The following is a 14218-nucleotide window of genomic DNA, read 5'->3' as shown; positions in this document are numbered from 1 at the left end:
CGTACAGAGGTGGTCAATCCGAGTTGTTCGCAGTTTATAGCAGCCGTGCAAACGCTATGCCGCCTCCCACTGGGAGTGAATTTTAGCTTAGCAGAAGTGCGAATGAAAGGATCGCAGAGCGGCGGCAAATTATTTTTGTGCAGTTTTAGAGTAGCTCAATACCTACTTAGCGCTTGCGATCACTTCAGACTGTTCAGTTCCTGTTTTGACGTCACGAACACACCCTGCGTTCGCCCAGACACGCCTGCGTTTTTCCTGGCACACCTGCGTTTTTCTGAACACTCCCTGAAAACGGTCAGTTGATACCCAGAAACGCCCTCTTCCTGTCAATCACTCTGCGGCCAGCAGTGCGACTAAAAAGCTTTGCTAGTTCCTGTGTGAAATTACATCGTTCTCTGTAATAGTACGACGCGCGTGTGCATTGTGCCGCATACGTATGCGCAGAAGTGCCATTTTTTTTGCCTCATCGCTGCACTGCGACAAATGCAGCTAGCGATCAACTCGGAATGACCCCCAGAACCTCTGACCTGCTTCATAGGACTGGACCAACGACTGACCTGCAGTAGAGTCCTGAGAGCAGCGGCACATGACTGGACCAAGAAAAAAGATGGTGCTAAAGTCCGGGAACAGCAGAGGGCTTATTGCAAAATGAGCTTCATACAACATCTATTCCCTAATTTAGTGATTCCCAAACCGAGTTAATGTAAGAACCGGTACAGAGATTCTAAGTAGCATTATACAGTGCAGCACTTCTATAAGAAGAAGGCTGGAATACACTTTTACATATTTCTGTGAACTTTGTTATAGACATTTGTTTAAGTCACAACAAAGTGGAAACAAACAGATCCATGCCAGTGACTGAGCAGCACACACATCCTCCGTGTCTGTAGCACTGGGGCTGGGCTGCTCTGCAGGTGTCCCCTCCCTGTATCACTGGACCTGTCCTTCCTGTTTAGCTCCTCCTGTATTTGTACACAGTCAGACATTCACCTGCCAGCAGACTACGACCTAAAGCAGCTTAGTGGCGTCTAGAGACATAAGTGACAGCTTAGGGGTAGTCCCTGCACAGCAAGTGGCATCTTTCTTGTGTCCTCTGGAATTACACCGAGAGTTGTACTAAGGGGAACGAACGCGCGTACAGGCAAGTTTGGAGGGTGAGTATCTGACTGATTCACATCATTTAAACATGGAAAGCCAGCTGCATTTAAGAGGAAAACGATTTTGTGGGTGACCACAAACCGATATCGATCTATAGATCTGTGTGTGTGTGTGTGTGTGTGTGTGTGTGTGTGTGTGTGTGTGTGTGTGTGTGTGTGTGTGTGTGTGTGTGTGTGTGTGTTTGCAAAAGTAGTATAAATGTAATACAGTTCCAAACAAGGATGAAAAATAACAAAGTTATAAGAATATTGCAAAACCTACAAATGCATCACAGGTGTTATTGTTTGATGGACAGACAGTAAAGATATTGCCAGGCTCAGGTGGGCACAGACAATGCTCAGAGTCCCATATAATGAATGAAAGTAACTGTGTTTTACATAACTGTGTTGGAATAGGGATGGTGGGGAAGAGACTGTCACTTCCTTTCTCTGTACCGTAATGGGCCCCTTGGCAGGGCACTGTGTAATATGAGAGTGGGCTTGGCACTGCCTCTGCCCCATGCTGTTTCTGTTGTGTCATTACTGAAGGCTTTGGCTGGGTGTTCTGTAGCCTGGCATCAGCATAGGGCACGCACCACACTAGCCGGGTGCATGGCACAGTCATCACTGTAAACATAAACTGGCGCTAAGGATATGGAATATTTGCTTGCACACAAATTGTGTATTAATCTAATCCATGTTTCTGAAAGGCAGATATATGATAACTGCATATTCTGATAATATTTATGTTGTGTAATGGTTGTGCACTTTCTCGTAAAGTCAGTGAGGTGGGATTGAATGTGAATATAATGCATAATTATGTACAGTATGTCCTAGCATTCTCTATAACCATAGCAAGAAAACATACAGTATAGGAATTTAGTGAATAGTAACTATCATTAAGGACTGGAAGTCCTGACTAAAATAAATACATAACAACTACAAGTTAGAGGCGGCTATTATTTCATAAGTGTGAATCCTTATGATGTCTTGTCCTGTCATGAACATGTCTCTAATAAAGGTGGCAGTAAAATACTGCAGTATATGAGTGATAATGTGTTAATATAAATGCAGCAGTACCATGGACTATTTCTTTAGTAGTGTTATAAGTGATTTGATATACTGTAGGTCTCCTGCAGCGTACACCACTGCAAATGAGGCAGTTTATGCTGTGACCCATTTAGAGAATAATTGGGAACTGTGATGAAATATGGTAAATATGTGACCATCGGTGGATTCTGGCCAAAAATTTCAATATTGGGCCTCCATCTCTTTTATGTTGTTTGAAGGGTATCTTGGAACTATGGGGGTGATTCCGAGTTGTTCGCTTGCTAGCAGATTTTAGCAGCATTGCACACGCTAGGCCGCCGCCCTCTGGGAGTGTATCTTAGTTTAGCAGAATTGCGAACGAAAGATTAGCAGAATTGCGAATAGAAATTTCTTAGCAGTTTCTGAGTAGCTCCAGATCTACTCACAGATTGCGATCAGCTCAGCCCGTTTTGTTCCTGGTTTGACGTCATACACACGCCCTGCGTTCGGCCAGCCACTCCCCCGTTTCTCCAGACACTCCCGCGTTTTTCCCTGACACGCCTGCGTTTTTCCGCACACTCCCTGAAAACGGCCAGTTTCCGCCCAGAAACACCCACTTCCTGTCAAACACACTACGATCACTTCAACGATGAAAATTCCTCGTTGGGACGTGAGTAAATCTACTAAGTTTTGTGCTAAAATACTTAGCGCATGCGCACTGCGTACCATGCGCATGCACATTTTTGCCTTAATCGTTCTATTGCGAAAATTGGCAACGAGCGAACAACTCGGAATGACCTCCAATATAAGGCTAGTTTAATTTAATACCGGTACAGTACAAAACATTTTTGAAAGAAATACTCTCCTTTTTACAAAGAAGTGTACTATGTTTTCCATAGATACTGAGACTGACACAAAGGCTGACTATATACTGTCCCATGGTGTTCTTGGGGCAAATTCCTATATCCATAGGGCATAGAGGCATCCAGGATGCAAACATTTGAAAGTATTTTCCAGGTACACTTTCCTAGTAAACCATGCAGTACTGCATCAGAAGCCTGGAGCCCTAAAATCTCCATCTTTTCTCCTATGTGGTAGTAATTTACTTTTTATGTATTTTAAACAGGCCATATGGCTTTTCTAACATTTCTTACCTCTTAAAGGCATCACTGGGATTGGTATCGCCTTCGGTGTGCACAAAAGGGGGCATAGCCTTGTGTCCATGAAGCCATGACCCCTGTTTTATGACATAATGGGGAAGTGACCACATGTCACGTCCCCATTCTCGTCAAGCTTGGTGATGGCCCAGTGCTTCGGCACAGTGTGGATGACATGGGTATACTATATGCACGTCCATCACCGCTATTCGGTGACACCATCTGTAGGGGTGACAACAAAATAGCAGAGCAGCTCTGATGATAGTAATTGCATGCAACATACAAAAAATAGGACTGTCACTGTGTAGTTCATTATAACTGGGACATTTTCAGGGACAGCAATTCCCAGGTACAACTCTTTGAAACCAGGGATTGTCCGGGATTCGTTCATTAGGTCAACACAACTTAGGTCGACAGTCATTAGGTCGACCAATGTTGGTCGACATGCATTAGGTCGACAGGGTCACTAGGTCGACAGGGTCATTAGGTCGACATGTGCTAGGTCGACGGTTCAAAGGGTCGATATGAGTTTTTCACATTTTTTAATTTTTTTTTACTTTTTCATTCTTTACGATCCACGTGGACAACGATTGGGAACGGTAACCTGTGCCGAAGCTCGCGCACCATGCGAGGGGACACGGTGCACTAATTGGGGTTCCCGGTCACTTTACGAAGAAAACAACACCAAAAAAAGTCCTTTTGACCTGTTGACCTAGTACATGTCGACCCATACCCGATTGTCCATGGAAATTAGAGATACTTGGCAGCAATGCACTCTCTATTAACCTTTTCTTCTCTAAAGGAAAGGTTAAATATAAGGTACAATTGGCAGTTTCCTACAACGTTAACTTATGTTTACAAGTTTCCATTGACCTCAAGTTGTCTAAAAGCTTTCTAATGTCCTTTTTCCACTGCTCAAATAACCCAGGTTATTGTCGGGTTTACCCAGGTCACGGCTTAGTGTAAAAGGGTCCCTTTAAAATTAACCTGGGTCGAGTTACCTGGGAATCTAAACCTGGTAGCTACCAGGCTGAACCCAGAAAGGACCCGTGTAGCCTGTGGTGTAAACGGGTGACTTGGGTCATGCGAAAAGACTAAGGAGAGCCTGATCACTGGCACTTGGAGCTGATGTCATCCCCAATCGCCGGCAAAGAGAAGACCCACCACTAACCCCAGTCCAGCATTCGGAGTGAATGGGGTTTCAAGCAACTGTGACATGTATTAGTAGCAATGCAAAGGGAATAACACACAGTGGGATTTATGTACTAAACCTTGGAGAGAGATAAAGTGTTCAGAGATAAAGTAACAGCCAATCAGCTCCTAACTGCAATGTTACAGGCTGTGTTTGAAAAATGACAGGAGCTGGTTTGGTGGTACTTTGCCTCCATTCACTTTATCTCTCTCTAAAGGGCCCATACACTTAGACGACATGACGGACCGTCATGTCGTCTAGAATTTCCCTCCAACCTCCCGGCAGCCTCCCGGGTGGCAGGATAGTAAAAGATACATTGTTTGCTGTCCTTTTGAAACAATGTATCTTTTACTATCCCAGCTATTCCTGCGGGATCCGACATATCACGAGTGCAGCACTCGTGATATGTGGAATCTAGGGTGATCCGATCCGATGCTCACAGGAACGCGCATCGGATCGTGTGTAAAGCACAATGAAAATGCTCGATTTCACCCAATATATCGGCCCAAATGCCCGAATTGGGCTGAAATCGGGCATTATCATTCTAGTGTATGGGGCCTTTTAGGCTTAGTACAAAGACCCCATTATTTCTTATCACAATGTGACTAATGACATTGTTAGAGGGAGAATAATTCCTCCAACCTCCCAAAGTAATGTAATAAATGGGTAATCATAAAAATAATGTAATAATAGCATAGAGGAACGACGCCTCCAGGAAAAGTGCATTTACTAGTTTATCGGACATATTGTTGTATGGATCTACACATCACTAATATTAGCATCAGGTGTTCCCCAGGAGAAGCGTGTTCATTCTTACCCCATCATAGCGTAGTGAAAGTGTAGAGATGTGGCTTAACAGTGTTAGCACTAAATACAACTTTTGCATTACCTTATTTGTGCACAATATAATAATGAGAAGGGGTCACATACAACAGAAATACTGTCTGGACAGTTATTAATAAATACGAGTCACCTTTATCATATAAAATTTTATGACATTAAAGAACAAAAATAAAATAAATGTAATTAATTACAAACATCCGTTGTTGTTTTTAAGTGAAAATCATTTTTACTTCTGTTTTTCAAATGGGAATGCTAATTAAGTAATACAATAAACAGCTGCAATTTGATATAATATTGCAGCCACACTAATAATAATGACCGTCCGAGTTGTTCGCTCGCTAGCTGCTTTTAGCAGCATTGCACACGCTAGGCCGCCGCCCTCTGGGAGTATATCTTAGCTTAGCAGAATAGCGAACGAAAGATTAGCAGAACTGCTACTAAATAATTCTTTGCAGTTTCTGAGTAGCTCCAGACCTACTCACAGATTGCGATCAGCTCAGTCCGTTCAGTTCCTGGTTTGACGTCACAAATACGCCCTGCGTTCGGCCAGCCACTCCCCTGTTTCTCCAGACACTCCCGCTTTTTTCCCTGACACGCCTGCATTTTTTAGCACACTCCCGGAAAACGCTCAGTTACCTCCCAGAAACGCCCCTCTCCTGTCAATCATTTACCGATCAGCAGTGCGCCTGAAAAGCGTCGTACGAACACCAGCAAAACTGCTAAGTTTTTAGTTAAATAACTTAGCGCATGCGCGCTGCGTACCATGCGCATTTAGCAGCAAATCGCAGCATAGCGAAAATCGGCAACGAGCGAACAACTCGGAATGACCACCAATAAGTGCTATTAGCTAGATAGATAGAGTCAATCTGCAATCAGCCAATCAGGAGTGGCTAGCTAGTGCTGCTGATCGTCTCTATCCTCATTGTGCATTGTTGTACTAGCCCTCAAGCACCAATAATACCCCTTTTAAATATGCAGCTATATCCCAGGTTTTTGCACATGAACGCACATCAACCCGGGATTTCTGCATGTGCTTCCATCATGAAGCAGAGACATGGGAATTTGCCAGCTTGCTAGACCCGCCAAATTCCCTGGTCACATGCCTGAAAGTGGCATCAGAGATACAATTATGAGTGGCAATTACATGAACTCTCCTTTTAACCATTTTTTATTTAAAAAGTTATTTGAGCTGGTACAGTGATTAATATGGGAACAATCTCCTATATATTTGCCTTGTCTGTGCCTGGCCCTCTAACGCTGGGTGGAGTTACAGGCCTGGGTGGAGTTAGCAGCTCCTGCCCTGCAGCCACGTAATCCCACCACCATCTCCAACCAGGACGCAGCACAGTGTCAGGTACGCAGCACTGCACCGCTGCCACATTCACCCCCGCAAACATATCACAAACTGCTGCCGTGTCGCGGCCACAGAGTCCCGCAGCACGACGCCAGCACGGCCGCACAGCGGACTTCCCTCCCTGCACAGTCACTACAGCCGCCGGCCTCCCTCTCCACACTGCTGCCACATTCACCCCCGCGAAGTCCCGCAGCACGACGCCAGCACGGCCGCACAGCGGATTTCCCTCACTGCACAGTGACTACAGCCGCCGGCCTCCCTCTCCACACTGCTGCCACATTCACCCCCGCAAAGTCCCGCAGCATGACGCCAGCAACTACACACACAAAAACACATCCAAACCCCTCCCCACAACCCCATCTTTACACCTCACACCATTTTTCACTCCCCTAACACTACACCCCTACCCCTGCAACCCAGCAGTACACCAGCCACACCAACTTCACCCATCTAAATAAGCCATCACATCAAGCAAACAACATCACATACAACCCATGCCCCTGCCTATAAACCACCAACCCATCCCCCACCTACCTCCACCTATCTACCACCTCTACCATACACTGCACCCTCTGTAAACCTAACTTCCACTAACCATTTCACAATCAACACACACCATTTCCCTTACCCAGGCACATTTACAAAGGCTCCTCTGTCAACCCTCCTACAATACACACCATGTTCACCACGCTTTCTACACCACACCTGCAAACAACCAAACCAACCACAGACCACTTTGTCCACAAAACTTCCACCACACACAACATCTTATACACCATCCCACACCTAACACATTCATTCTCTTCTCCATAACCCAACTACTGCGTCAGTACACACCTGCACCACACTCTACCCCGCACCCATCAATGCTGGCACCTCACCAACCCTCATCGCAACGCACAATAAATACCCCCCACCAATCTACCCCATACCTAACACCCATGTAACACACATACACCAATCCCCTAACCCTCCACACACCTGTGCACAGCCTTCCCCATCCACAAATACCCTCCCCTACACACACCTCACCACCAATACCCTCCCACATCCACCCATAGTGGGCATGTCACCCAACCACCCATGACACCTTACAACATCCTCAACCCTTCTCCTGGACCACACACCAACAATTTCTACCATTCCTATGTCTCCAGCTCCCTACACCATCCTGCATTGCTAAGCCCAAACATACACACCCTACGACACCCATCCACAATCCTGCCTCATCATCCACCACCCACAACATCTTGACCACCCCATTTACACCTCACAAACAACACTCTCCCTTCTACATCCTCAACACGTTTCTGCGTCCCCTCCCTCCCCGCGTCTCTGCGTCCCCTCCCTGCCGCCCGTGTCTCTGCGTCCCCTCCCTGCCGCCCCGCGTAATTGCCTCCCCTCCCTGCCGCCCGCCTCTCTGCGTCCCCTCCCTGCCGCCCCGCCTCTCTGTGTCCCCTCCCTGCCACCCTGCGTCTCTGTATCCCCGCCCTGCGTCTCTGTGTCCCCTCCCTGCGTCTCTGTGTCCCCGCCCCGCATCTCTGTGTCCCCTCCCTGTCTGTCTCCTCCCCGCCGCCCCGCGTCTTTGTGTCCCCTCCCCGATGCCCCGCGTCTCTGCAGGGGTTAAAGGGGCGCAGCCCCTTCCGACGGTGTGAAGAGCGCCCGTAGGGCGCGATGAAGCACCTAGTGATTAATAAGAGAGACAAGTTCAGCTACATATTTCTTACACTATAATACTATATACCAGTGGTTCTCAAACTGTGTGCCGCGGAACCCTGGGGTGCCTCGGGACACTTGCAGGGCTGCCTTGGATTGGTGGTCCAGGACCAATTCAAATTATTTATGGTCAATGTAATAGGCAAAACGAGTGCTGGTGGCTGCCAATCATAACATATGTGGACAAACAGAAGTTAATCCTGCCCCTCACCCCACAATCGAACCTAAGGATGATATGTAAACATATAAACACAAATTCAATATTTCTTTTTAAAAAAGCTTTGGCCTAAGGGTGCCGTGAAAAAAATTCTAATGCTCTAGGGCAGGGGTTCTCAAACTCGGTCCTCAGGACCCCACACAGTGCATGTTTTGCATGTAACCCAGCAAGTCACAGGTGTATTAATTACTCACAGACACATTTTAAAAGGTCCACAGGTGGAGCTAATTATTTCACTTTAGATTCTGTGAGGAGACATGCAAAACATGCACTGTGTGGGGTCCTGAGGACCAAGTTTGAGAACCTGTGCTCTAGGGCATAGGTTCTCAAACTCGGTCCTCAGGACCCCACACAGTGCATGTTTTGCAGGTAACCCAGCAAGTGCACAGGTGTATTAATTACTCACTGACACAGTTTAAAAGGTCCACAGGTGGAGCTAATTATCTCACTTGTGATTCTGTGAGGAGACCTGCAAAACATGTACCGTGTGGGTTCCTGAGGACCGAGTTTGAGAACCTGTGCTCTAGGGCACAGGTTCTCAAACTCGGTCCACAGGACCCCACACGGTGCGTATTTTGCAGGTTTCCTCACAGAATCGCAAGTGAAATAATTAGCTCCACTTGTGGACCTTTTCAAATGTGTCTGTGAGTAATTAATACACCTGTGCACCTGCTGGGTGACCTGCAAAACATGCACTGTGTGGGGTCCTGAGGACCGAGTTTGAGAACCTGTGCTCTAGGGCAGTGATTTTCAACCTTTTTTAACTCGCAGCACACCAAACAAAATTTTAAAATTGCCAAGGCACTACATCAGTTCTCCACGGGAAAAAACATACACACATTGGCCCTCACAGTAAATAAAAAATTCACACATACATTGGCCTACACAGAAAAATATATCACATTGCTCCCCACATAAATCCTATTAAATTATTCACATTGTTCCCCTCAATAAATCCTTTTGCTCCCCACATAAATCCTATTGCCACCCACAGGAGAAATAAGATAACTAATATTAGCCCCTATCTGTCAGCTGTCCTCCTTCCTGTCCTTCAGTTGCGGGGGTTGTTCATAGTGGACAGCGAATACTGAGCAGCGGGCGGTCGGACAGGAGTGGATGTGGTGAGCAGGGAAAGTTTTGTATGCGGGTGGGAATTGGAAGATGTGTATGTGTGGGCTGGCTGGGTGGTGAGACGTGGTGGCTGTGACCTATGATGTCACACTGCCGCGTCTTCAAGGAATAGGTCACGACCGGGGCATGACTGATCCTCTAAAAGGAGCCCGGGCCAACAGATCGCTCTGAAGGTGCAGGAAGCGGCTCTGACTCCGCTGCACACCTTGTAACTGGTCGCGGCACACTGGTTGAAAAAGCAGGGCATCATGACTCAAAAATGTTTGGGAACCACTGCTATATACAGTAGATACCTATTACACAGCATATAGAGTATATTTGAGTAGTTATATAAGAGATCTAATTGTGTGTCAGGCATTAGATAGAACATGGACATGCAAAGTGAATCCCAGTAGTAGCACGTGTTAAACATGAGTCAAAAACCGTTTGATAGTCTGAGACACCAATCAGACAGCATTGCCAAAATGATACATATTGATATTTCATCATTTACAAGTCACAACATTTACAAGTCACAGTCTGATTGCTGGATATGCCTATTTTTAACAAGCCTTGTTTTGTAGCAAGAAAATATACCGTATGTTAAACGCGATCATGTATCTGTATTTTAGTAGAAGGAGAGGTGTCTATGCATAACGTACTTTGAAAAACCTTTTCATTCGAGGATCCTTTTGATGAGTAGTTATCAGCCAGTCTATATTGAACATAAACAAAAGTTAGTTTAGATATCCCATACTGTTTGTAATAATGTTCTGTTGTACTCCACCATATTACTGTTTAGTACAGGTTGAGTATCCCATATCCAAATATTCCGAAATACGGAATATTCCGAAATACGGACTTTTTTGAGTGAGAGTGAAATAGTGAAACCTTTGTTTTTTGATGGCTCAATGTACACAAACTTTGTTTAATACACAAAGTTATTAAAAATATTGTATTAAATGACCTCCAAGCTGTGTGTATAAGGTGTATATGAAACATGAATGAATTGTGTGAATGTAGACACACTTTGTTTAATGCACAAAGTTATAAAAAATATTGGCTAAAATGACCTTCAGGCTGTGTGTATAAGGTGTATATGTAACATAAATGAATTCTGTGCTTAGATTTAGGTCCCATCACCATGATATCTCATTATTGTATGCAATTATTCCAAAATACGGAAAAATCCGATATCCAAAATACCTCTGGTCCCAAGCATTTTGCATAAGGGATACTCAACCTGTACTGATAATGTTATTGTACATTGCACTAGGAAGTCTTCACATCTACGTAGAATCAATACATTTAAGGGGGTATTCAATTGCCCGCAGGGTTAACCCCACGACTAATTGCCGGCGCGGGGAAAAGCTGTTCAATTAAATAGCCTTTTTCTCCATGCCAAAAAAATTGCGATCCATGCAAACTGCGGAATCAGTGGGTATTTTTCCTGCATGCAACCTCGATTTTGTATTTTGTGACACAGACTTTAGGTTCTGTCCAATGGCAGGGACACCGTAGTGTAGCTTATCCTCTCAGAATGTTATACAAACTCAGAGCAAATATATACTGTATTGTATTGTATAACATATCAGTAGGATCTTGCTTTCACAATCTGCCTCCTAACACAACAGTCAAGAAAATTGCATTGCACAAACAAATGCTAAGAAGTTACAGCTAATTAGAGGTTTAGTCACAAAAGGCCTCACACGTGAATAACAGGATCACATTCCTGCTCTGTTAATAAGAGTCCCTGAATATTCACTGCGTATAGAGGCTGAGGAATGTTAGTGTGACAACATTAATGTCAGTGCACTAATGCTGCAGTGCCAGGTAGAGGTTACGTAACCTTCACGCAGTCACCGGTTTAACTATTTCACTGTTTCTTGTACTTCCTACTGTGCAGTCTCATAGCCCATTTCCCATACACCTTGCAGCAGTGATGGGCAACAGGTGGTCCTCCAAGCCTTTATCTGCAGCTCCAACTACTTCTTGCTTTATTATCAAATTTGTTTGTTATAGTTGGTAACATTTGCTTAAAACATAGGTCTGCAAACTCGGTCCTCAGGACCCCACACAGTGCATGTTTTGCAGGTCTCCTCACAGAATCGCAAGTGAAATAATTAACTCCACCTGTGGACCTTTTAAAATGTGTCTGTGAGTAATTAATACACCTGTGCACCTGCTGGGTTACCTGCAAAACATGCACTGTAGGGTAATGAGGACCGAGTTTGCAGACCTATGGCTTAAAAGAAGCCCACTGATGTGTTATTGCAGTTATATTCCTCTTTATTTGATTAAGTCAGGGGTTCTCAAACTCGGTCCTCAGGACCCCGCACAGTGCATAATTTGCAGGTAACCCAGCAAGTGCACAGGTGTATTAATTACTCACAGACACATTTTAAAAGGTCCACAGGTGGAGCTAATTATTTCACTTGTGATTCTGTGAGGAGACCTGCAAAACATGCACTGTGTGGGGTCCTGAGGACCGAGTTTGAGAACCTGTGGATTAAGTGTACTGCTTTAACAGGATCCAGTCCGGATCCCGATGGTCGGTATCCCGGCAGTCGAAATATCGATGCTGGAATCCCGATACTGCTCGGAATGCCTGGAGTGGCATGCGAACCAGGGGGGCGATATCTGCCCACGAAGGGGGCGAATTCAGCTGCCGTTGCTGGAGCTTCTACGTTGTTGCAATGACAACTTGCTTCCCTCACTGTTAATTGAATTGACTCCTTTATATCATGTGCACACAGTGAAGGTAGCCATTTTATCAATTCAGCATTTTAAAATTCAGCTCTAAAATTCAAAACACATTGACATCATAGAGGCAATGTGTGCCTAGGTCACGTCACTAATTTCTTTATCATTGTTTGTCCATCATGTGATGTCCATCATGTGAATTAATATGTATTATATTTATGTAATAGCCATATATAATGTGCTAAAATATAATAATCTGTGTCTGGAAGTTTGCCCAAAGGTGTGCACATTTACATATTGCAACTGGAACACATGCAAACATTCTCTATTTATAAAATGATGTTTATTATGTAATTTCATAGCCAAGGATAAAAATAGGTGTAGGTAGAAAGAAAAATGCTAAATATTCTGTATTTGGAATGTAACCTGGGAGTGTTCCTGAGCACAACGCATCCTGAATTGGTACTCCGATATCCTGTCATACCCCTGTACCTCTGCTCACACTGGAACAGACCCTCCCTGCAGTATTGCTAAGCAACTCCTAATGCTTTTACCAAACACCCTGGTTGAAGCATGTACTTTATCCTGTTACCATCTGAGGTAACATACTCACCCTGCCTCAGGGTCGGCATATTGTTTTGCTTGCGGTGTTTCAGTCATATGTTTATGCTACTTTTCCACCACAGTATGACAGTAGTGCTGATGGACTATAAATGACTGACACATACAGTTTGTATCAGGAATGAGGTTCTAGCCTCTCTATCACAACTGGCATAAGAAACCGTGTATTAAATATCAATCAAATAAGATAATTTTTTGTACTCATATAAATCATGTGTCCCCGGGAAAGCGCATTTATGAAGCTTATTAAGTTATTACCATATATTAATACTTTTATAAACTGGGCAGTACTATAATAACATAAACATAATTTAGTTTCCCTGACTACATTAATATTACCATTACCACTGATTCGCTTTCCATGAATGCAAGCTACTGAGTTCTGTTTTCTTCTGTATAGTGCTATATGTTTCCATACCTTACAAAAAGTCAAACCCAGGACAGGGGATGTAGCCATGCCCTGATATGGCCTTAGCCACCTTTCCACACCTCTGAATTCCCATTTACTGCTGCTGCATGCACCCGTAGCAGGAAACAGCACCCAGGTCATCTCAGCTCTTTTCCCTTCACCTCACAAGACAGAGCCCTCAAATTGGGACGTTTGGGGAGTATGTGTCTCTCTAGGGTCTGACCACCCTATTATATTCAGTCTTAAGGGGATGTGTGGTCATGATATGCGGATGTGCACACACTCAATAATCAAGGTAGGCCATCACTTCACATTTTCCTGCTCACTTCTATGGAGTGTGAAGGGGAAATGTGCCATGTTAGTAGCTACCAGATAATTGTACTAAAGCTGGGTACATACCTATACAATCCATGGCCTGAATAGCCGAGTGAACGGGCTTAAGATTGTATAGGTGTGTAAGCTGTACGATTACAGGAGCCAGGGCCGTTTCTTGGGGCAGGCGAGCAGTGCAACCGAACTGGGCGCCCGCCGCGGCACTAACTGTGGCTCCCTGCTTCCCCCTCCTATTTCTCCCCGAGTAACCCGCTCGGGGGGCCGAGTTTCACGGAATGACGCGGTTGCGCCGCTACGTCACGACGCAACCCCGTCACTCCGCGAAACTCCCCCCCCCCCCCCCCCCCCCCGAGTGGAGTACAGAGGGGGATCCAAGTTAGGAAGAGGGAAAGGCCTGC

The 14218-nt window shown here is 45.1% G+C and overlaps 1 protein-coding gene across 2 annotated transcripts in view; it reads left to right on the top strand.

Annotated features, from left to right (window-relative positions):
• Nucleotides 1-952: 952 nt before the first annotated feature.
• Nucleotides 953-14218, top strand: part of EPS8L2 (EPS8 signaling adaptor L2) — a 379476-nt gene continuing 366210 nt past the window's right edge. For both annotated transcript variants that reach the window (XM_063944781.1, XM_063944780.1), the window contains exon 1: nucleotides 953-1154. The gene's annotated coding sequence lies outside the window, so the exon portion shown is untranslated. The remainder of the gene's footprint in view (nucleotides 1155-14218) is intronic.

Source organism: Pseudophryne corroboree, chromosome 11, assembly GCF_028390025.1.
Source record: "Pseudophryne corroboree isolate aPseCor3 chromosome 11, aPseCor3.hap2, whole genome shotgun sequence".
Taxonomy (NCBI): Eukaryota; Metazoa; Chordata; class Amphibia; order Anura; family Myobatrachidae; genus Pseudophryne; species Pseudophryne corroboree.
Note: the sequence above shows the minus strand (reverse complement) of the source record. Positions and strands in the feature narration are given on the sequence as shown.